General features: G+C 36.1%; 1 long non-coding RNA gene across 1 annotated transcript; it reads right to left on the reverse strand.

The window, feature by feature from the left end:
• Nucleotides 1-2,700: 2,700 nt before the first annotated feature.
• LOC149415107 (uncharacterized) lies at nt 2,701-6,278 on the reverse strand. Its single transcript, XR_016303877.1, has 3 exons — nt 6,187-6,278; nt 3,232-3,384; nt 2,701-3,135 (listed from the first exon to the last, which is right to left on the reverse strand). It is a non-coding gene; the product is annotated as an uncharacterized LOC149415107 (long non-coding RNA).
• Between the last annotated feature and the right edge of the window lie 20,066 nt (nt 6,279-26,344).

A 26,344-nucleotide genomic window follows, 5' to 3' on the forward strand; every position in this document is an offset into this window, starting at 1 on the left:
GATATGTATAATTGTAAAAAACATACAAATATTAAATAAATAAAAAAAATTAAAAAAATTTTTTTTACAAGTTTTCATAGCACAAACCACCATTTTGCCGTGTTATTTTGTAAAATGAACCGATGATGCCTCGACCATAGTTCGCACAAGAATAATGACGTCACGTTTTCTAAATTCACGGGAGGCCAGACGCGAGCCCAGCCGGCTCCAATGGAACCGGTATGGGGAGTGGGGAATAATACGCTTTTAATCACTAAGGGCAGGTCTATTAATATTCATATGTCTATGGGTATATTGATTTTAGTAATAAATAAATATTAAATAAAAATTGCTTTTTTCTTAAGTGTACCTCTAAAATTAATTGATTTGATAGGTGTACCTTGAACACAAAAAGTTTGCGGAACACTGCTCTAGCCTATTCAATAAAACAGTATGGTATCGTCGCATGGGGGGGAGCTTACAAATCATCACTTTTACCGCTGGAAATCACTCAAAGACTAACAATAAAAAATTAAATAAAAAAAAACCATTCAACTACCCAACCTCACAACTCTATAATTTTAGTGGTGGGATTTGTAATCTCCAAGACTTACAAATCCCACCACTAAAATATACAAAAATACGCTGCTTCAAATCCACAAAGATCTCTATAAGAAGTCACACCATGCCATGGTCGTGTTGAGAGAAATAGGCAAAAAAAAATGGGTCGCTTGTGCACTCCATTAATGCACACCTATTACTGAAGTGGTATGGTTTAGTCAACCAACGACTGAGATGAGGCTAAAACCGGACTATAATAATTTGAAAATAAATAAAAACTTTACTACATTAAATAATTCAGCTAATTAGAATCACGATGACATCTCATTATATTACTTTATATATTATTATATAAAAACAAAAATCTCTTCATTTTGTATGTTTTTACGATTTTTTTTCTTCTAAATAGATATATATATATATATATATATATAAATTTTTATTTAATTTATATAAGTGGGTACAAGATGTTATATAAGGACACATTGTTACAAAATATATTTATGTTCGCAATCTCACCAATGAAGAAACTGTTTCTTGTGATTAGTGAGCGAGTTAAACTAATTATACGAAAAATAGAATACGATTATGCTATTGGTAAGTATATGTATAATTTATTTATAATTTCTAAAATTTTATAATTTCTTTAATATAATTTCTTCATCATTGTGAATACAAATTAAAACCAGATATATTTTAACCACAATCAGAAATCGAAGGGATAACCTAAAAAAATGAACATTTCTGCTTTATGAGTAGGGCTCAACACGTTTAACTAGGTTAAACAGCCCCTTTTGGGTATTTAACTTTGACAGTTCTTTAAACGAATTTAACGACATTAATTTTGTGGTGCAAGACGCCAAGTCGACTTAAATCAAATAATGTGTTTAAAATGACATTTAAAACATATTTAACTTATGGTGCAAGCCGCCCTAAGATTTGTAAGCAGGAACTTGAAAACTTACATAGGTACTTAATTATAAAACAAACATTATTTATGATGTTTCTTTTAAATTCCAAATACGGAATCAAAAAAATAGACCAGTGCGTAAGTGTACCGTTAAATTTGACTTATGCTAGCAGAAGAGGTTACAATGGGGAAATGTATAAGGTTTTTCTCAAGTATGGGTAAGAATCTGATGTTTTAAAGATCCCCTTTGGGAACATGAACATTAAAGATGTTTTTCTGTAGTATGAGTGAGTAAGTGCCTTTTTAAAAGAGATTTGTATGAGCAGGAGTAGTAACAATGGAGACATGAATAAGGTTTTTCTGCAGTATGAGTAAGTAAGTGTCTTTTAAAGTGAGATTTTTGTGAGCAGGAGTAGTTACAATGGAAACATGAATAAGGTTTTTCTCAAGTATGGATGCGAAGGTGCCTGTTTAAGAGTGACCTTTGTGAGCAGGAGTAGTTACAATGGAGACATGAATATGGTTTTTTGCCAGCATGAGTGCGTTAGTGAACCGTTAAATCAGACTTCTGTGAGCAGGAGTGGTTACAATGCGAACATGAATAAAGTATTTCTCCAGTATGGGTGCGGAAATGTAATTTTAAAGGTGGTTTTTGTGAGCAGGAGTAGTTACAATGGAGACATGAATATGGTTTTTCTCCAGTATGGGTGCGTAAGTGCCTTATTAATAGTGATTTTTGTGAGAAGGAGTAGTTACAATGGACACACGAATAAGGTTTTTTGCTAGTATGTGTGCGTAAGTGCACCGTTAAATCTGACTTCTGTGAGCAGGAGTGGTTACAATAGGACATGAATAAGGTTTATCGCAAGTGTGGGTTCGTAAGTGCACTGTTAAATGTGATTTGCTAAAGCAGGATTGGTTACAATGGGGACATGAATAAGGATTTGTTCCAGTATGGGTACGAATATGATGTTGGGTGTATGGATGATGGGTGCGTAAGTGCATTTTCAAACGATATTTGCATGAGTAGGAAAAGTTACAATGGGAACATGAAAAAGGTTCTTCCCCAGTATGGGTACGTAAGTGTACCGTTAAAGATGACTTGCGTGAGCAGGAATAGTTACAATGTAGACATGAATAAGGTTTTTCGCCAGAATGGGTGCGTAAGTGTACCGTTAAATCTGACTTGCGTGAGCAGGAGTAGTGACAATGGGGACATGAATAAGGTTTTTCTCCAGAATGAGTGAATAAGTGCACTTTCAAACGTGATTTTTGTGAGCAGGAGTAGTTACAATGTAGACATGAATAAGGTTTTTCGCCAGAATGGGTGCGTAAGTGCTCCGTCAAATGTGTTTTTCTTGAGCAGGAATAGTTACAATGGGGACATGAATAAGGTTTTTCTCCAGAATGAGTGAATAAGTGCTGTTTCAAACGTGATTTTTGTGAGCAGGAGTAATTACAATGTAGACATAAATAAGGTTTTCCGCCAGTATGGGTGCGTAAGTGCACTTTTAAGTTTGACTTGCTTGAGCACGAGTAGTTACAATGGGAACACGAATACGGTTTTTCTCCAGTATGGGTGCGTAAGTGAATTGTTAAACATGATTTGGCGGAGCAGGAGTAGTTACAATAGGAACACGGATGAGGTTTTTCTCCTGGATGCATCTTCAGGTCCGTTATCATGTCTGAAAAAGATGACAGATAAAGCTCAATAAGTCGGTATCTATAATGAAACGATAAGATTATTAAAACTGATGCAGACGAAAAAAAATCCATTTTACCTGCAGTCTCGGTAATACTTTCAGAGTGCTCTAAGCATTCCTTTTTAACATCTGGCAGGTCTATGTCTATTTCCGTATAAGGGATTCTTCCTCCATCTTCTTCTCGGGATCCTGGTTTTTCCTTAATGGGTACAGTATCCACATTAATGCTACCTAAAACAAAACAAGAACAAAATGTTAAAATCTATATAAAAGACTTGAGAGCTTTGTGTATGATTATTTGTTTCCGACTTTATATCCGGGTTAAATCTTCCCCACCGAAAAAAACCAAATCGTTCCACACACTTTTCCAAAAATGATTATCAATCCAAATTATGCAAGTGCATTATATAAGGATACTAAATACAAAACAATACACGAACAACACGTCAACTCACCAGAGATCAAATGGGAAAATAATTCATCGACTCCAGATATTTTCATATCAGACGGTTCGGCTCAGTAGAACTCCTAACAGGGCCTATAAATCCTACTGATCCCTTAACATATATATTTAAAAATCTTTCGTTACCCTACATGTATTTAAAATGACTAGGTTTTTCAATTTTTATATATAAATTCTTTGACAGATCTCATACGCATAAATTTTGAATGAGAGAGCTAGGTATAATACCAGTAGCCGAAAAACCAAATGGTTATATTTTTATAGTCTGAGAATGACGAATTCTTTTAATCTCACTTTTCAAATTTTCTTATTTTTTCAGAAATAGATTTGTTTTAATATTACAGGAATCTGGATTAGCTATATCAATGATAAAGGTTATTTTTATATTTATTTTTCGGAATGACTTTATCGAGTAAAACCTCAAATTGTAATATTTAAATATTGAAGACAATATTAGTGATTTCTAAACGAAAATCTGAAACAGAAAAATCAGAAAGGGAAACGGTCACATCTGGGACATACGGTCACATCACAATATTTAAATATTACAATTTGAGGTTTTAAGAATATGTCTAGCAGAGTTAAGAGACGCAATGCCTGCTTATGAACTAGATATTTATCTACCCTTTTCCAGTTCTTTTACAAAATTATGTCAGTTGATAATCAGTTATGTAATTAAGTTCCTATAACTACTTCCACAATTAATTATACTATTATAATGAGTATTTAATTCAATGTCATTGTGTCTTTAAGAACCAAATAGAACGATAATAGATAAATCGTAGCATTAATATTAATTTCTGCGATATATTAGTTGTGTGAGTATTATATACGAGTATGTAAAAAAGTACGTTTCTAATTTAAGCTAATTTAATAAATTAACACAAAATTAAGATTTGTAAGTAGGAACTTAAATACCTATATGGTACTTAATTATATAGTAATTATAAAACATAAAATATTTTATAGGAATTTTTTTTTAAATTTCAAATAAGGAAATAAACAATAAGTCCAGTGAGGGTGTGATAAGTGTATCGTTAAAACTGACTTGTATGAGCATTAGTGGTTACAATTGGAACATGAATAAGTTTTTTTTCCAGTATGTTAAGGTGCGTTATGGGTGCAGTAAGTGTACCGTTAAATTTTACTTGCGTGAGCAGGAGTAGTTACAATTTATTTATTTAATTTTTTATTTATATAAAATTTATAAAAAAATTAATATGTACATGAACAAGGTTTTAAGATTTACGCAGTCAAAAGTATTTTTGTTATTTGTTTTTGGGGTGTTGTGCCGTGTTGCGTTAACGCATTCTTTAGCCAACTTTTCCGACAACGTTGGCTAAAGAAGAAGTTAGCGCATCACGGCATGACACCCCAAAAACAAATAACAAAAAAAGGTTTTTCTCCAGTATGAGGGAATAAATCCATTTTTAAAATTGATTTGTGTGAGCAGGAGTAGTTACAATGGAAACATTTTTTATTTATTTTTATATTTACTCCACACAGGAGGCCCTGAAGAAAATAATTTCCCTCAGGGCCTATGTCATCTTTGGGGATGCTGTGTGGAGGGTCTTTTTGTGGAGAGGAAGGAGTGAACATGGGTCTTGAAGAGTCCTATGTTGTAGGAGGGAGGAAACACAGAGGCCGGCAGTTCGTTCCACAGCCGAGCTGTTGAACTTTAAGACATAATGAAGGTTTTTCGCCAATATGGGTGCGTAAATGTACCGTTAAATCTGACTTCTGTGAGCATAGGAGGTTACAATGGGGACATGGATAAGGTTTTTCTCCGGTATGGGTGCGTAAGTGTACCCTCAAATATACCTCGCTTGAGCAGGAGTGGGTACAATGGGAAAATGAAAAAGGTTTTCTCCAGTATGGGTGCGTTGATGTGTCTTTAAATTTCCCTTGCTTAAGCAGGAGTAGTTACAATGGGAATATAAATAGGGGTTTTCTCGAGAATGGGTGGGCAAGTGTACTGTCAACCCTGAGAACAGTAGTTGGAAGTTGGAATTGGAAAACGAATAAGGTTTTTCTCCTGTATGGGAGCGAAAGTGAAGTGTTAAAGATGATTAACGTAACAGGAGTAGGTACAATGGGAACATGTATAAAATGTTTCTCCAGTATGGGTAAGAATGAGATGTATTAAATACAGCTTTTAAAACATGAAATGCTGCAGTAGGAACATATATAAGGTTTTTCTCCAGTATGCGTAAGTACCTTTTTAAAATTGATTTTTATGAGCACAGAAAGTTACGATGGGAACATAAAAAAGGTTTTTCTCCAGTATGAGTAAGTACTTTTTTAAAATTGATTTTTATGAGCAGAAGTATGTAGTTACAATGGAGACATGAATAAGGTTTTTCGCAAGTATGGGTGCGTAAGGGCATTGTTGAATCTGATTTGTGTTTGAGCAGGAGTTACAATGGAGACATGAAAGAGGTTTTTCTGTATGTGTCTTCAGGATCATTATTTTATTTGGAAAAGATGGCAGATAAATCTCAATAAGTCGGTATCTACAATAAAACGATAAGATTATCAAAACTGATTCAGACCGAAAAAATGTATTTTACCTGCAGTCTTGGTAATATTTTCAAAATGTTCTAAGCATTCCTTTTTCACATCTGGCAGGTATATATCTATTTCTGTATAAGGGATTCTTCCTCCATCTTCTTCTCGGGGTCCTGGGTTTTCCTTAATGGGTATAGTCTCCACATTAATGCTACCTTAAACAGAACAACAACAAAATGTTAATATATATCATGAGAGCTATGTGCATGATTATTTTTATTTCCTGTTAGATTGTTTTATATAGTTCAATAAAGATCCCACTGACAATATACTTTCCGACTTTGTAGTAGCTAAGCTAATTCAAATTCCCATCACATAAAAATTAATAATCGGATGGTTTATTATGTCGATTTACATCTGAAATATGGATACGATAGTACGTTTTTGAAATGTTTATTAATCTATGTCTAATGTAAACGATACATTAAACTAGCTAAGACGTGAAATACAGTGAAAAACATGGAACATTATGATTCAGATTTGGAAAATAAAATAACTTAATGTTGATTTATTTTAATTATATAAGTAGGTTCTTTACCATTTGTTTGAATAATTAAAACAAACTCTTTTGAAAACGACACTTAAATTCAAAGCATGAGTTCAAGTGTTCATTGAACCAGAGGTTGAGAGAAACACAACAGAATTGAGTAATTTTCATTATACTAGCTGAATTATCCAGCGTCGGCCGGGCTTCACGTTAACGTTCAAGTTTTTTCTAGATTTTGAACGCTTATTTTTATCTTTTTTGTATTTAATAAATTTTCAACTACCATACTAGGCTCATGCCTGTAATATGGTAATCGTATATGATTTTTGTAAGAATAACAATAATAAAACATAACGGAAACAGAAATTGTCATGGTAAAACAAAACAGAATGTTATGGCCAAACAAATCTTATATTATAGATAGGGATAGATTTTCAAAATCTCTTGTAGATAGTCGCCTTCATCTTGTTTAGAAGTTCAAGTGCGCAAAATGTCGGAACATCAATCTCTGAATATGTTTTATTCCGAGATTGATGTTCCGACATTTTGCGCACTTGAACTTCTAAACTACTGTTTGTAGATATGAAAATCAGACTCTCTTCTTTATACAAACAGATTTAAAGATGATGGATAGGTCCATTAATACAAAAATAAAAATAAATTCTCTCATTTAATAAATCAAAACCACAATTTCCTCTGAAGAGAGAAGATTTGTGAGTAGCAAGTAGGTTCGTAATATAAACCATTATTTTAAGTGTCATTTTTTTATTTACAATAAGGAATTATGAAATTCTCTTCAGGTAGGTAGGTACCATAGTTTTGATTATTCCAATTGATAGAATCTAAAATGGACACCATTGGAAACGGAAAATACAAACAAATTTATAGACGTACATAAATGATCAACGGTCGACTTAAAACAGAACTCCGCTTCGCTCTTTTGAGAAGAGAATTTTTGGAGTGGATTGATTTACTTTAATAATAAAATATGACGAGGCAACATTTGACGAATTAAGAACTGTTTGCGAGCATAATAAGTTAAACGTTTTCTTAGATCATCAGTTGCGTGTAAAGCAATATTCCAAAGGTAAAATTTTGAAGTGAAATAACACAGAACTGCGCTATATAATTATTATTATAAAAATTAAAAGTATGGACGACAATAGGGGAAGTAAAGAACAAGCAGCTGTTCTGATTATTTGCTTCGGAAACACTTCTGTGATATGCAATGCAACTTACTAGTTGGCTGAACACTCTCGGCATACTGCAAACATTCCTTCTTCACATCCGGGAGGTGGATTTCAACATCCTTATAGGCCATTTCACCTGACCCTTCTTCCTGTGGCCATGGTTCAGTTTTGATGGAAACACTCTTTGGGTTGGAATCCATGGCACTGCTGTGATAGCGTCCTGTTGTGTAATGATAATTATTCTCAGCTAAAAAATAAGAAAGGACTGTAACAAAAACTCTCTCTTTGAACAGTTCATATTAAAAAGAATCAACACTTATTTAAAACCGTTATTATTTTTCAAAAAAACAATATGTATCGTAAGCAATGCTTACTTCTTCAAAATTTACTTAATTAATGGTACCACAAAAAAGGTTTGCTGTTTTTAAATTAGCGAAAATGACTTATGTGATGTTCAAACAGGGTCAAGGTTAGATGAACTTACCAATCGCTTGATTTTATTATTTGACAGCGGCCGTAAATGAACAATAAACAAACTCACGTACTCTCTTTTGTCTCTCGTGTTATATCGCGAATGCTATTTAAACTGATCAATCAGGTGTCGAGCGATATAATCTTACAATTAACAAGCACAAATTTACGAGTTTAAGTGTTACTTAGTTAATATATAAAGGTCATACGTACATACAAGTCGAAGCACGGCGGTCAATTGAAGAAACCTTCAATATAGTAAGAGCATTTCAATTTCAATTATTGTGTGGTTCATATAATATTACTTTAGAAAGACAGAGCAACACTTATATACGTTAAGGAAGCAAAAGCAAAGGAGACACAATAGTCGGACACCTGACGTTTCCATCCGTAGAGATGATCGATATTCCTGGCCCGGTTCCCGGCTCCATTGCCGTCACTGGAACCGTTATTATTTTTGTCTGTGGAACTGGTACATTCTTGCACTTTTTATAATAAAATTAATTATTGACTTCTTTTGCAACTCACGCACGGTTTCTGTTACAGTAATGGCCACGTTAAATTAATGATACCAAGAAATATAATTGATAAGTTTTATTCTTTAACCGGTCAGCAACGTAAGCAGATATACACGATAAAATAACGATAGCAGTCAAGTACAATAAGCGTGTTTACACGTCAACGCGTGTGTTTCCACAAAAATCGTCATAACTCCGTTATTCTTCTAGTGACATCCCTAAAACAAAAAGTAGAATATTCGTATTGAATGAAGCTTCACATCTCTATTCAAAGTTATCCATAGAAACCCGTAAAAAGACCTACTCAGTGGAAGCAAATTTTACCCGCCAAATCGTAAAACGACGCCAAGAAAGCCGTTTGACGCGCCGACCGCGTCGCAAGTTTAATTATTTTTTTAAAAATATATTTTGTATGAAATGGTCAAAAAGTGAAGTGACAGAATTGTTTATTGTACATTTGTACGATGAAATAAGTGTTTTTTTTTACATTATCCGTGATTTTAGTATCGTTTTTACATAAAACATTACAGGTGAGTCATTTTTACAATTTTTTCATGTTTCCATTCTAAATTTAAATATTTACAAATGTTAATATTTATTTATGATACAACAATTTGAAAGCCTATTTTGTAACCTTTCTAAAACAGTTTTTACTATTCGGCTCCGTTCAGTAATGTTTCATTTATAGAGCTTTGATTGTGAGGCGGTAATAACACAACGTTTTCGTGAAATTGACATTTCGATAAAGACATTTTAGCTTCAAGTTCGCGAAAAGTCGGAGGGGTTAAAAACACACATCACTGGTAACAAAACAACGACCCTCGAATTCCTTAATTATTTCATGGTTGTTATTGATCCGTTATTTAGAGAGAGAAGAGAGAGAAAATGGGCTTGCAAGCCTATTTATAACCTAATTCATTTGAATGTGTTGGTATATATAATCAGAATTATTCCCCTTAGGGGAGACATCTGTCGGATATTTCAATTACTCAATACAGATACAGGTGGCATTTTCGTTTGGTTTGATTCTTGGCTAAAGTCTGAACATGCTGCCAGGGGACGGAAGAATTTATTTTTTTTACACATAAACAAAAAATAATTTTTAAAAAATAACCATAATATAAACAAAAATAATTTGAAAAATAAACATAATATAAATATGGACAAATTAATTTGAAAAACAATCATGAGATGAATATGAACAAAAAGTTCTAAAATAAGAGAATCATAATATGAACAAGTTAATTCGATGTTCCTAGGTCATCCTTCAGGTAGGTTGCTAATTCTTCTCCGTCTTATGACTGCTAGCAAAATTTTGATGGTCCAAGGTCATCCTTCAGGTAGGTTGCTAATTCTTCTCCTTTTTATGACTGCTAGCAAAAATTTGATGGTCCAAGGTCATCCTTCAGGTAGGTTGATGATTTTTCTCTTGTTTATGACTGCAGGAACTTATTTATTCAGTCCGGGGGGTACATCGGGCGTCCCTGTAGCAATGCTTGAATCCCTTTCCATGGGTAATAAACATATTTTGCTGATAGGTCTCTTAAATGTTCCTTGTGCGGTTTTGAGGGTAACCACCCGCACTTTCCCGTCAGCTCCAGGGTGAGTAGCTAGGATCCTGGCTAGTTTCCACATATTAGGCGGCAGGTTGTCCTCCTTTAGTATGACCATGTCGTCCCTTTCAACAGTCCTGAGGCCCTTGTCTTCCTTCCATTTGGTACGTCTTTGTAATTCTGCAAGATATTCCAGTTTCCACCTGCACCAAAATGTTTGAATCAGTGCATTTAATTTTTGATATTGATTCAATCGATTATATTGTATCTCCCGAACATCCTTCTCAGAGATAAATGCTATCCCTCCGCCAATCAGGAAATGATTTGGAGTCAAAGGATTCAGGTCAGTCGGATCGTTGGACAGAGGAGTGAGCGGACGTGAATTTAAACAGCATTCTACCTGACACAATAAAGTATATAATTGTTCAAAGGTTAAACTTGAATTATCGGTTATTCTTTTTAAATGATATTTGGCGGATTTCACTGCTGCTTCCCAGAGTCCAGCGAAATTCGGTGACCGTGGTGGAATAAATCCCCACAGTATTGACAAATCAGCTAAATATTTTTGAATCTTGTCATCAGATTTCTTTAACTTATCATACAATTCTCTCAGTTGATTATATGCTCCCTTAAAATTGGTCGCATTATCTGAATATATTTTAAAGGGTTTGCCCCTCCGCGCAATGAAACGTTTTAAACAATTTAAAAAGTTGTCAGTGGTGAGGTCCGTTACCAGTTCCAAATGCACAGCTTTCGTTGAGAAACAAACAAAAATGCATAAATAAGATTTCACCAATGGAGCCTTCCTGGTGATACCGCTTTTCATCATGATAGGACCTGCGTAATCAATCCCGGTAACCTCGAACGGCCTGCTAGGTGTTATTTTGTTTTCCGGCAAGTCACTTATGATAACTTGACTGGTTACTGGATTTTTTCTGAAACATACTATACATTTATGTAATATTTGCTTAACAGTGGTTTTTCCGGCAATCGGCCAGAACTGTAATCTCACTAGAGATAACAAAGTTTGTGTCCCTGCATGTAAATGTACATAATGAAGATGTCGAATAATTAATTCTGTTAACTTATTATTTTTGGTAAAATTATTGGGTGTCGTTGCTGGTATGATAAATGTTTCGCCTTTGTTAGCCTGCCCCCGACACAAATTAATCCATTATTTATAAATGGATTAAGCGACAAAATAACGCTACGTTTATCCAGTGAACATATTTTATTACTCAAAGCCCTGAACTCATCCTTAAAATGGTAGCGTTGAATTATTGCTATTAGACGATGCAATGTATTGTCCAGCTCCGGCACGCTTAACCTCCCGGTTATTTTACAGTTTTTTGTGTTACAATTATTAAAGAAACGCAATATATATGCAGTTACTCTCTTTAGCTTGTTGAGAGAGGAAAATTTTGAAAAGATGTCCCACTACGTGACATTAGTAGACACGCATACCGCCTTGGTTTTTATCTCTGGAGGATTTATACAGGAATTTTCTGGCTTCGGCCAGTGATCGGCCTCTCTTATTAGCCAATCCGGACCCTTCCACCAAATATCTGCTTGTAATAGTTTGTTTGCTGTAACTCCTCTTGATAAAATATCAGCGGCGTTTTCCTGCGATGAAACATGTCGCCAATGGGCGGGATCGCCGGCCTCTTGTATCTCGGCAACCCTGTTGGCCACAAAGGTATTCCATCTAGCTGGCTGTCCTCTTATCCAGCATAGTGCGATGGTAGAGTCACACCAGTAGTATGTATCCACCTCAACCATGTTGAGCGCTTCTTTGATGTTTTTTAATAATTTCGTTAACAGCACCGCACCACAAAGTTCCAATTTTGGCAGGGATATGTTTTTTAATGGCGCTATCCTGGACCTGGAAGATATTAACTGAGAGTGCATCTTACCCTCGGCGTCCCTGGATACTAGATACGCACAGGCTCCGTAGGCCTTTTCTGATGCGTCGCAAAAACCATGGATTTGTAGGCTGTTTTGACCCCACAAGATTCTTCTCTTTATTTTCAACAGGTTTATTTGAGATAAATTTTTCATGTAATTTTCCCAATCTTTTAATATTCCCTCGGGTATTTCTTCGTCCCAGGAAGTCTTAGATATCCATAATCTCTGCATAATTAGTTTTGCTACAACCGTTACTGGTCCTAGCAGTCCTAAAGGATCGAACGTTGAGGCGATACTTGACAATATCCGCCGTTTGCTTTGTACGGTACATACTGGTTTTTTCACTACATATGAAAAGTAATCAAACTCACTGTTCCAGTTTAATCCTAGTATTTTTTCTTCTTGGGGTTCTTTAGATATCAATCCTTGCATATCTTGACCTGGTTCGGAAGATAATTCTGCCGCGTTTGATCTCCATTTTCTTAGATTCATCCCTGCAGATTTTAGTAAACTGATTACCTGTTGTTTTAGAAGGTGGCACGATTCAACGTCATTTCCTCCCGTTAATAGGTCGTCCATGTAAAAGTCGTTTTCAATGACATTGCTTGCTATAGGAAATGAAAGTCTATTTTCAATACCTATTTGCTTCAGGCATCTTGTCGCCAGGAAAGATGACGGTCCTAATCCATAAGTCACTGTCCTTAGCTTGTAATGCTTCAAATCCTCATCCTGTGAAAAGCGCCAAACAATTTTCTGTAGATTGCGGTCGCTTTCCTGCACGTTTATCTGACGGTACATTTTCTCTATGTCCGCAGTTATGACTACAGGATGTTTTCTGAAATGTAAAATTTGAATATTTAAATCCTTTTGTATGTTAGGTCCGACCATCAGAGCATCATTAAGGGAAATACCAGAAGATGTTTTTGCCGATCCATCGAACACCACGCGAACTTTAGTGGTGGTGCTTGACTCCTTCATCACCGCATGATGTGGTAAAAAATATGATCTCGCATCGCATTCGGATTTTCGGCACTCTTCCATATGACCCAATTGTAAATATTCTCTCATAAACATGCTATATTGACATTTCAATTCTTTATTGGTGGAAAATTTTCTTTCCAATGTATGAAACCTTTTTTCAGCCATTGACAAAGAACTCCCTAGTTGGTCTATACAAGGGCGGGTTGGTAAGGCTACCGTAAATCTGCCCTCCGCGTCTCTACTATGACACTCTGTAAAGTTGACTTCGCAAGCCTTTTCTTCAAAATTCTGAGGTTTCATGGCATCCACCTCTTCTAGTTTCCAGAATCTTTCCATCTGGTTACCTATTTTATTAATGGCTAGATTACAATTAATTGATACTGGCCTTGTTTTAGTGATGATGTCGATCGCTCCGGAAACAATCCAACCGAGTTCAGTCCTTTGAATAGTTGGCCCGCCCTCCGTTAAGCGTATTCGATCATTATTCATTATTTCCCAAAAAACTTCCGCACCCAACAGGATGTCAATTGGAGACGTGACATTGAAATCCTTATCCGCTAGTTGCAAGCCAGATGGGATCTTCAACTCTTGTTTCTTGAAGGTCATTTGGGGTAGGTCGGTTGTTATAGCCTGCAATACTACACAAGAAATTTTCTTATTATTATCACTATTCACTGCTAACATGTCAATTGTAACTCTTCGATTGATATGTGTGATGCGATTTTGTATTCCAGACACCGGCGTATTTATTTTTTCTGTTTTTAATTCTAATTTTTTTGCAAAACTCTCTCTTATGAAATTCGATTGGGCGCCTGAATCCAATAATACCCTCGCTTTGTGTAAACGGTTGTCGCTACCTACGATATTCACGATCGCTGTAGATAATAAAATTATCTTTTCATTTTTATTTAACACCGTATGATTTGCCACTGATGTCGAGCTGTGTGCCTCTTCATTTGTGTTTTCACTATTTAATTCATTAACATGTATCAAAGTATTATGTTGATCACTTGCACAGATTTTACATTTGAATTTATTTTTGCAATCTTGTGTAAAATGTCCTACCCTCAAACATTTGAAACAGGCTCGGGCCTTTCTTAAAAATTCTAATCTTCCCTGGATATTTAATTTGAGAAATTTTTTACAATAATACACTGGATGATTTTCTTTACATAGGATGCATCCATGTTTGTTTGCTATCAATGAGACAGACAAATCTTTCTTGCGATCATCACGTGTTGTAACATTCTTGTAGGTAGGCCTTTTTTCTTGCAAATTTGCGAACTCCAGTACCTCAACACGTTTGGTTAGACATGAAATAAATTCTTTCAACGTTGGGAGTGCACCATCTATTGGCTGCTCTTCCCAAAATCTACGAGTTGATCCATCCAATTTATTAGATATTAAATATATCATAATCGCGTCCCAGGAATCAACATGAAATCCTAGATTTTTTAACGCTTCTAAATTTATATTAGCCTGATCAATAATATGCCTTAACGCGACTGGACATTCTTGTTTCATATCTTTTAACTGAAATAAGGATGCAACATGCCTATGAACTATTATTTTTTTATTCGCGTACCGTTCCTGCAGTATCTGCCACGCAGATTCGTAATTGTCGTGCGATATGGTCAAGGAGGCAATCAATTTAGCTGCGTCTTTTTTAAGGCACGATTGTAAATAAAAGAATTTTTGAGAATTGTTTAACGTATTATTTTCATGAACTAGTGCTTTAAAGGTCTCGGCGAATTTAGCATAGTCAGTAATTTCACCATGAAATTCAATAAGTTTCAAAGTTGGTAATTTAATTTCACATTTTTCATGATTTACTGAATTCAATAAACCTTTTGCTAATTTGATTCACGTTGACTTACGTTTTCTGCCTCGTCATCCGAAAGTTCTTCGATTTGAGATTGAATTTTTTCAAAGTCATCTAACAATTTTTCGACCTTTTGATAACGTAATTCTAGTTCCGTTTTATCGAGTGTCTTAAAAATATCATTTAACCTTGTCAATTTCGCTTTCAAAACTCCACGCTTGTTGATTAACGGCTTTAACTTTTCCATCTTTAATGGTAAATAATAAACAAGTTAACTTTTAACCTCAAACAACTGACAGTTTACGAATGAAAACACGGCGGTGTTAGTAAAAATGCTTGCCAGTGCCAGGGCTGACAACTTTTTAAATCAGAAATTCGCTGAAATTATTTTGTAGAGAAATTTAATTTACCCGGTAAATTTGAACATTCGCGTGAATTATTTTTAATTAAATAAATCCAATGACAAAACTCTTACAATTGAGATGCTCATTTAACAATAATCGTATCAATTTGCAATGTAGGTAGCTATTAAAATTTTATACAACTGAAAAATCAGAAACAACAATAATTTTTTTTCAATCTTTGTTGCATATTTAAATATTTCATTTGGGATAATTTGAAATAGGAAGAATTCGGGATTCGGTCACAGTTTTGATAGGATGGCATTGGGATACTTATCTGATGATGATCTGCATCTTCTTGATTTTTTGCTGGTTCATATTTCGGCTCTTTCTGGTGCACGATGCGGCTCGATTGGACCATATGTTAGAATATTGGCCTCGTTAAATTAATGATACTACGAAATATAATTGATAAGTTTTATTCTTTAGAACACACATCACTGGTAACAAAAATGACCACCCTCGAATTCCGTAATTATTTCATTGTTGTTATTGATCCGTTATTTAGAGAGAGAAGAGAAAGAAAATGGGCTTGCAAGCCTATTTATAAACTAATTCATTTGAATGTATTGATACATAATCACAATTATTGCCCTTAAGGGAGACATCTGTCGGATATTTCAATTACTCAATACAGATACAGGTGGCATTTTCGTTGGTTTGATTCTTGGCTAAAGTCGGAACAATGCTATCGATCCCAGTAAACTGGGCATCCGAGTCACTGGAATGCGAGAACTAAAAAATGGTGGGGTGTTAATACACCCCAGCACTTCTGCTGAGGCAGATAAACTCGCGAACTCTCCGGCGCTTAACGAAGCGGGATTAAAAGCAACAATTGCCCCAAATCGCCTCCCTCGCATCGCCATCCACAACCTCCCTCAAGATATTTCGGCAGAGGAAATTATAAGTGCCGTTCATCTTCAATCTTCCAACGACACTGGTCTATCTTTGGAGAACTTAAAATTGATCATGTCTTTTTCCCATAAATCTGTCCCTCGCACTGGAAACTGCATCCACATTTTTAGAGTCCCTCCATCTGTGCGTCACTCTTTAATATCGCGAACTAAACTTGCCATAGACTGGCAACTACACCGAGTAAGAGACTGGGTAGATAGTTTAAAGTGTGGCCACTGTCAATTATATGGTCACACAGCTTCAAAGTGCCAAACTGACTTACCTACCTGTCCCCACTGTGCCAAAGTTGGCCACAACCGTGATGCCTGCCCCAATAAGGTGAAATCACCAGTATGCGCCACCTGCACCTTCTTCAGGAAACCGGCTTCTCACAATACTGGAGCTCAGGACTGCCCCGCCCGCCAGGCTGCTGAAAGACGTGAACTCTCTCGGATTAATTTTAATTAATTTAGGTTGAACCTGTTCAATCGTTCTGTGAATAATTCCTTCTCAATGTACTACCAAAATGTTCGTGGCCTAAACACAAAACTGAACACCATTCGCTGTAACGTCAGTGTGTGTCAATACGACTTTATATTTTTTACTGAAACATGGCTCTCCGATAATATCTCATCTGCTGAGCTGGGATTTTTTGACTATAACATTTTTCGTAGTGACCGTTCTACTTCTTCTGCGAAATGTAAAGGTGGTGGAGTGATGATATGTGTAAACAAGAAATACCATTGCTATATTCTAGAGTCATCTAACAATGTGTCTGATCAATTGTTTCTATGTGTTCTATTAGGTAACAAAAAACTTGTACTCGGTTGTGTTTACATTCCTCCATCCTCTTCGATAGAAGTCTATAAATCACATACTGTTTTAACTGAACATGTTTCTAGAAACGCTGATTCCATATTTATTTGTGGCGATTATAATTTACCTAAAATATTGTGGCTGAACGACAATCAAGGTGTCAAAACTCCTCCTAGAAATCTTTCCCCACAAGCTACTGAAATTGTAAATTTTTTTGGCTACTTGAATCTGTTTAAGTAAATCCAGTCACTAACTATCTAGGTTCTTGCCTAGATTTAATTTTTTCTAGTATACCAAATATCATAGTAAGTGAAGCTGATGTCTCTTTGTTACCTATAGATAAATATCATCCACCTCTCTCTATTAACATCACTAATTTCTTCCAATTAGATTCTCTGAAACCAAGTGCCTCTTATCACTACAAATATCTTAATGGTGACTACTCTAATATGAACAAATTTCTTTCCCAGATTAATTGGTCAGTACTATTTTTAAAATCTGATAAATGACGCTGTATTTAAATTTAATGAATGCGTCTCACGCGCTATAGATTTGTTTGTTCCTAAGGGATGTTACTATCAACCCAAGTTTCCAAATTGGCTTAGCTCAAAACTCAAACAGTTAATAATTGAAAAAAAGAAAACTCATAAGCTATTTAAAGACACTGGCAACTTAAACTTGTATCGAAAATTTTCTCATTTAAGGGAACTGTCCAAAATCGAATCAGCCAAATGCTATAAATCTTATGTAGAAGTTACTGAGTCAAAATTACTGCAAAACCCTAAACAATTTTGGCAATTTGTTGCGCAAAAGCGTACTGATAATGATCTTACTTCTAGTATGCACTATAATGAAACTCATGCTACTAACGGTCTTGACATCGCCAACCTTTTTGCTAAACACTTCTCCTCTGTATATTCTGGTGCCTCATGCAACATCCCTCCACTCAACTATGACTACAACATTGACTTGAATGATTGCCAAATCTCACTTGTAGAGGTTTACCAATCTTTAAGTAAACTTTCTAACAAAAAAAGTACCGGACCTGATGGCATTCCAGAAATCTTGCTAAAAGAATGTAAATATTCATTATCTAACCCAATTTGTATGTTGTACAACTTATCACTCTCATCTGGAACATTTACTGATTCATGGAAAATTTCATATATTCGACCCATTTTTAAGTCCGGGAACAAGTCAAACATTGAAAATTACAGACCAATATCAATTATATCTTGTATTCCAAAAATATTTGAGTCGATAATTACAAAGAAAATCACTCCTATATTCAAAAATGTTCTGATTGATGAACAGCATGGATTTAGATCGGCGAAATCTACAACAACTAATTTATTGTCCTTTACAAATACCATTGTTAAAACCTTGGAAGACAACACTCAGGTTGACGTACTCTATACTGATTTCTCCAAAGCCTTTGATAAAGTAAATCACTCGATTCTCATGGCCAAACTTTATGCTATAGGCATTAGAAACCCGTTGTTATCATTCTTTCGCTCTTACTTGAGCGATACAAAACAAAGGGTTAAAATAAACAACTTTGAATCCTTTAACATTGACGTAACGTCCGGCGTTCCCCAAGGAGCTCATTTGGCCCCGCTTCTCTTCAACCTTTTTATTAACGATATCACCAAAGTTTTTTCTCATACACGCTTCTGGCTTTTTGCTGATGATAATAAGATTCTTCAGATAATTAAATCCTACCTTGACTGCTTACATTTTCAACGTGATATTGACTCGTTTAATAATTGGTGCAAAATAAACTGCATGGAACTTAATGTTGATAAATGTAAAATTTTGTCCTTTTATAGAACCAAAAAACCTATTCAGTTTGACTATAAATTAAACAATGTTTGTTTATCTACTGTAACATCTATCAAGGATCTTGGGGTCACTCTAGACTGCAAACTTTCTTTCCGTGAGCACATGAACAACATTGTTAACAAATCACTTAAACTACTTGGCTTCGTTCATAGAATAACCTCTGACTTTAAACATATAAGTACCCTTAAAACTCTTTACTGCTCGTTAGTTCGCCCTCACCTTGAATACGCTAGTGTTATTTGGTCTCTTTTCTATGCTGTCCACATTTGTCACATAGAATCCGTACAACATCGCTTCCTACGAGGAATCGCTTGGAGGTTGGGTCTTGAAAGAGGAGAGTACTCATATGATGAAGTTGAACAAACTTTAAACATTTCTTCTTTGGAGAAACGTAGAAGGGACACTGATCTGATTTGCATATTTAAGATTATCAATGGTATTACAGACTCACCTGCTTTGTTGCAACTTATCCAATTCAACATCCCTTCCCGTAGACTCCGAAATAATGAATTGCTGTTCGTCAATCAACATTCTACCAATTATGGATACCATTCTCCTTTGTCCAGAATGTCGAGACTTGTCAACTCACTGTCAAGTCAAAGCATTGAATTTTGTGGTATATGCCTAAATGACTTTCGACAGTCAATACGCAATGTCTAATTTCTAATGCCCTTTGAACCATCTTCATGCTTTGACTTATTTTTTTTTTTTTTTATTTTTTTTTTATGTGACACCTCACAAGAGTGTCCCTGCCTGTGCAGTGCACAGACAGGGGAACTATGTCACCACCCGGTTGGGCGGCGTTGTGAGGCGGAGTAAGGTAGGGGCTGTAGGGAGGGATTTGTTAATGCGGGCCTTGAAGAGGCTCGGATTATAGGAGGGAGGAAAAACAGATGCCGGTAGCTCGTTCCACATACGAGCCGACTTACACAAAAACGAGTCGTAAAAACGGCCCGTTCTCATGAAGCCAACGTCAACCGTGAACGGGTGTTCAGTTCGTGTCCGTCGAGTTTCGCGCACGTGCACCGGTGCATCAGGAATCAATGCTGCTAGCTCCTTGGAGCAGGCTCCATTGAAATACCTGTAGAACAGACACAGCATGCCTATATTGCGTCTATGCATCAGACAAGGCAATCGGTCTGTTAACAACGGATTGTCAATCAGACGGATCGCTCTCCTTTGCACAGATTCAAGCAGGTTTATCAAGTATTTTGGGGCACCAGCCCAAAGGTGGCTCCCAAATTCAATAGTTGGGCGGACTTGAAACTTGTACAGGGTCAGCAGCTGGTCACTGTTGAAGAATCTCCTAGCCCTGTACAAGACGCCCAACTTTTTGGAGGCCTGATTTACTCGGGCTTCTATGGATCCCCGATACTTGAGCTGGTCTGATATAGTAACTCCAAGCATTTCAATGGAGTCTTTATTGGGGAGAGTGCTCCCATCAAATTGCACCAGACAGTCATTGATCTCCCTCTTTGCCGAAATCAGACACGCTTGGGTTTTTGAGACGTTGAAACTGACCAAGTTGGCCTTACCCCAGGCACGAACCATCTCTAGGTGGTGGTCAATTTTTCGCTTCAAAACTTCCCGAGCTGTTCGGACATCATAGGTGGAAGGGGGCCTGTCAAAAAGATAACCCTCGTGAACGGTGCTGTCATCAGCGTAGCAGTGAATTGGTGCACATTCAACGAGATCGTTGATGTGCAATAAAAACAGCGTCGGAGACAGCACAGATCCTTGTGGCACCCCCGCATTGATTTGGTGCGGTGAGGAAGAAGAGCCGTCAACCACGGTTTGAATTGTTCTTCCCCTCAGAAAGTCCGCAATCCAACTATGCAGGGTTGGGTGGATCCCATACGATGGTAATTTCCCGATAAGCGCCCGGTGCCAGACTCTGTCAAAGGCTTTGGAGATATCCAACCCAACGGTTTGGGTTTCACCAAAACGTTCCATGTACCGCCCCCAAATATGCGTTACATATCCGAGTAGATCGCCACACGATCGGTTTCGACGAAATCCATATTGCCGATCGCTTAGGATATTGTTATTCTCGAGATATGTGAGCAATTTGTTGTTAACCACCCTTTCTAATACCTTCGAGAGTATGGAAGTGATGGCTATGGGGCGGTAGTTAGAAGGGTCGGAACGGTCCCCCTTTTTTGGGATTGGGTGGACGATTGCCTTTTTCCAAAGATCTGGCACCTTTGCACCTTTGAGAGAGAGCCTAAATAATTTCGCGAGCACTGGAGTCATTTCTGCAGAACACCTCTTGAGGACCAAGGCAGGTATTCCGTCCGGCCCACTGGCTTTGTCGACTTTCAGCTCGTTCAAGACTCGGAGAACCTCTCTGTTCCGGATCTTTGGTTCCTCCATTTGAAAACCGCAGTGCGGAATAGAAGGGGGAGTCTCTCCGTTATCTTGAAGAGTTGAGTTTTCCGCGAAAATTTTGCCTAATAATTCAGCTTTCTCGCGGGCCGAGTTAGCCAGCCGACCATCAGGCTTGGTCAGAGGTGGGAAAGTGGTTCTGCAGAAATTTCTTCCGATCGAGCTAGCGAGTGACCAGAAAGCACGGCTACCAGTGGGGCAGTCAGCCAGCTTTTTCGCAATTCTCTGGTCGTGATCGCTCTTAGCTCTATTTAGAACTCTCTTACAATCCCTTGCCCGTTTTCGGTATTCCGAAAGGTTATTCATGGAGCTAATCTTCCGGAGTGCATTAAAAGCCGTATTTTTGAGTCTGACAGCTTCAGCACAGCGATGGTCAAACCACGGTTTTGTGCCCGCTCCAGAGGATTTGACGGAGAAGGGAATGTAGGTTATTATTATCTCCCATTCTTACTTTTATTTTACTATTGTCATTGTTATTGTCTTCGCTCCTCATTTATATATGCTCTCCTTTCACTGTCATCTCTGTTTATAAAATTTATTCGTGTAATTAATATGTTGTTAATGGACTATTTGTCCGTAAATAAATAAATAAAAAAAATAAAATAAAATAGATATAGATCGATTTTCCTGTGGTGTAAGACAACAATTCAGTATTGAAACGTTGCTTGAAATGGCTTTGGGCGTGTTTGGTGACTAGATCTGAATAGTCAGGTACTTTTCCACCTTCCTCGTGGGATGCCATAGTCTCACTGGCTCCAGAGGGTTGGCAGCAGTTGGGTTTCTTTCTTTAGATTTTAAAAAACTGATGAAATTAATGAAGAGTGGAGATTTAAAAATGAAACTTCCAGTGTCAGATATCTGAATGGTATTTAGAATTTAGTTTTTTAAATTAATGTTTGTTTGACTTGTGCATTTGTAAATACCTCGCAGGCTTCCATCAGACATTACGTCTTGGGCTTTTGTAAATACCTCGAAGGTTTCCATCAGACATTAAGTCTTGGGCTTTTGTAAATACCTCGAAGGCTTCCATCAGACATTAAGTCTTGGGCTTTTGAAAATACCTCGAAGGCTTCCATCAGACATTAAGTCTTGGGCTTTTGTAAATACCTCGAAGGCTTCCATCAGACCTGTGCTTTTGTAAATATCTAGAAAGCTTTCGTCATACATAAAGTAATAAAGTTTTTGACGAGTATGAAGGTGTCGAATTCCGCTGCATGCTTAGTAACACTTGGTTAAACTTTATTATATAATACTTATTTTCCTCAAAAAATGACTATTTATTTTCGTGGAAATGGAAAAGATGCATTTAAATTCCAGTTTTTCTCAATTGCGTTTGGTTCTGTTTAAAAATTACATCGAAAAATAAGGTCAGATTAGACATCAGCACTTTCGGCGAAAATGAAGAAATCAACAAATTATTAGAAATTGATTTACTTCATCTATTGGTATACTAGGAAATAAATTAATTACATCTTAGGACACAAACTTAGCGTGGTTATTGATTTCCAAATTCCATAAGTTATTGACAAATTATAACACATTCTTAACCCTTTCACACCAGCATTATTGATTCCACATTTTCAAAATATGTATTGCTTAGAAAATTATTTGAAATTTTGTTGGTCTTTGGTTTTTTTTTTAATTTGGCGTAACATTGGACGTCAGAGGGTATTTTTTAAATAGTAAGGTAGAATGAAGATAATACAAAAGTAATACAAATAAATCTTAAATACCAAAAATGCACATTTACAATGTTGTGATAATCTCTAAGGTTTTAAAAAAATAACATTAATTAAAATTCATTCAGAAATTAAGAAATACTCTTTGATTATAATTTTTGAAAATTCGCCATACTTGTTTAAAATTGCTTTTTTCCCGGGATGTGTCTTCAGGAAACACAAATTACAAATAACGAATAAAGCTCAATAAGTCGGTATCTGTAATGAAATGATTAGTTTATTAAAACCGATTCAGACAAACAAAAATCCATTTTATCTGCAGTCTCGATAGAACTAGTTGCCTAATAAGTTTATTCTGTTTATAAATTTTAATAAACCATAAAATTTTGGTACCTGTGGGTTACTTCAATTTTTTTATGTTAATTTTCAAATAAGTCACTAAAACAAATTTTCACTGCTTTTTTCATCAGCTTTTGACACTTATAAATAGGGTTATTCTGAATAATTTCAAAATGATATTCTTGTAAAAAATACACGGTCTTAGTTATGTTGTCACATTTTTCTATAATAATACACTTTAAAATAAACTGAAAATTTTTAATGCAAACTTAAAAATATTAAAATAAAATACAGTGTTTGGCAAGCCTACGCAAGACGGAAGTGAAACTTTTAGTATTCTTCTCTCTCTCTTTTCATTTTTTATTGGACAATTTTTATAGCGCCGCTTTTGTGAGATATTAATACTATTCAGAATGCTGTACATTATATTTAAAAAACAAAAAAATTATTTAAAGGCGTGTTGTTAACAAATGAACGTTTAACTAGATTCTTAATATTGACATCTTTATAAGTAGCATGTGATAAAAAAAATTAAAAGTTATAAAAATATGGGATTCGAACCCGGGTCCTGCATAACGAGTGTCGAACGCTCTGCCTCTAGACCGCGAGGAGAGGTATCTCGCGCGACGAGAACGGCGTATACAACGTGTACTCCTCAATTGTCTTGTCCCGCGCAAATTTATCGTTTTCAAACACGGCAAATGAATAATATCACATAACGTCTCGTTAACGCTTTATATAGGGTCGAATCGAAGATATATCGGCAGTGTGAAGTCATATCTGTCGTTTTTCAAAATATTTCCGTATATTTGTCCGTTGTGGAAAAGATCTATTGTGTTTTAACAGTCTCATACCCGTATGGAGTCTGAATTCGAAAAACATTTCTGAATTTTGAAAAACTCACTTACGGCTGAGTATTTTACTAAAAAAAACTTGTCACGCACGTCTGCGAGGGTAATTAGTCGCGTTATCGGACTTGATTAGTAATTTTAATGATTCAAAATAAAATAATTAATCAAAATACCGAGCGACTCTACCGGCTCGATGTGTAAGCTATATTTCGACCAAAATATCATATAGGTACCGACCTTTACTTCTATACAATTACTCGAGTGAACACCTGCCGGTCTAGAGTCTCACTAAATGGATTTAGACATTTCGGGAGACTCTCGGTTAAAATTAACAAATTAATGTAATTTTTTACTACATTATTACAAATCATGTAGATATCTTCTTAAATGTATGCCTGACAAAGTCGCAGCACGAGGGCGTTTTATCACTTTTCCTCGTATTAAAAAAATTACAAAAAGAAAAAAAAAATAGTTAAAGCGGGGATCTCGGTTCTTCAAGACGACAGTCGAGCGCTCTGCCTCTAGACCGCGAAGTTGAGTTTGGAGAGTGAACTTCACTAGGTATATAATATAAGCTAGGCTCCTATAGCGGAATGATCACGGTTTTTCGTGACGGTCATGAGTCGGTTTTACTCCGGTCCTCGAAAATGCATGACGCGCGTAAAGAAGTTTCACTTCAAAAATTAAAAATTGTGAAGGATGTAAAATGTGTTACAAAGGCAGATTGAGGGAGAGAGAGTTAGAAAGACAATTTTTCAAAAAATGGATAAGGTTTTCTTCTAGTATTGGTAAAAACGTATTTTGATTTTCCTTTCGAAAACTTTAATAAATGCAGCCAGTACATGAACAAGATTTATTCCTTGTACTAGTTTTAAGAATGCACCGTTTATACGGGTTTAGGTACACATACAATATTAAAGCTTACTTTAGTCAGCAGGAATAGTAACAGTTGGAACATGAATAAGGTATTTATGTCAAGTATGGGTAAGAATGTGACTTTTTTCTTGTTTCCTTTTCGAGATCGTGAAGAGCGTAAGTAGGAAGACGAATACCGTTTTATTCCAGTATGACTGCATAAGCGTAACGTTAAATCTGACTTGCGTGAGCGGGAGTAGTTACAATGGGAATATGAAGCAGGTTTTTCTGCAGTATGGGTGCGTAAGTGTTTCGGTAGATATGACTTGAGAAAGCAGGAGAAATTAAAATAGGAACATGAATAAGGTTATTTTACAGTATGGGTGCGTAAGTGTAACGTTAATCTTGACTTTTTTGAGCAGGAGTAGTTACAATTGGAACATGAATAAGGTTTTTCTCCAGTATGGGTGCGTAAGTGTACCGGTAAATTTGCCTTGCGTGAGCAGGAGAAATTACAATAGGAACATGAATAAGGTTTTTCTCCAGTATGTGTGCGTAAGTGTACCGTTAAATTTGCATTGCGTATGCAGGAGAAATTACAATGGAAACATGAATAAGGTTTTTCTCCAGTATGGGTGCGTAAGTGTACCGTTAAACTTGTCTTGTATGAACAGGTGTAGTTACAATGGGAACATGAATAAGGTTTTTCTCCAGTATGGGTGCGTAAGTGCAGTGTTAAACGTGACTTGCGTGAGCACATGTAGTTACAATGGGAACACGAATACGGTTTTTCTCCAGTATGGGTGCGTAAGTGGACTGTCAAATTTGACTTGCGTGAGCAGGAGTAGTTACAATGGAGACATGAATAAGGTTTTTCGCCAGTATGTGTTCGTAAGTGTACTGTTAAATCTGACTTGCGTGAGCAGGAGTGGTTACAATGGATACAGGAATAAGGTTTTTCTCCCGGATTCATCTTCAGGTCCGTTATTATGTCTGAAAAAGATGGCAGATAAAGCTCAATAAGTAGGTATCTATAATGCAACGATAAGATTATTATTATTATTAACGACTTTATATTTATGTTCAAAATTGTAAATGGTAGTATAGACAGTCCTGATTTAACTAACCTCATTGAATTTCATATACCCACGAGAGCTACTCGTTCTAAAAT

The sequence above is a fragment of the Hesperophylax consimilis genome, chromosome 19, assembly GCF_061612785.1.
Source record: "Hesperophylax consimilis isolate HC1 chromosome 19, BYU_Hcon_1.0, whole genome shotgun sequence".
Taxonomy (NCBI): Eukaryota; Metazoa; Arthropoda; class Insecta; order Trichoptera; family Limnephilidae; genus Hesperophylax; species Hesperophylax consimilis.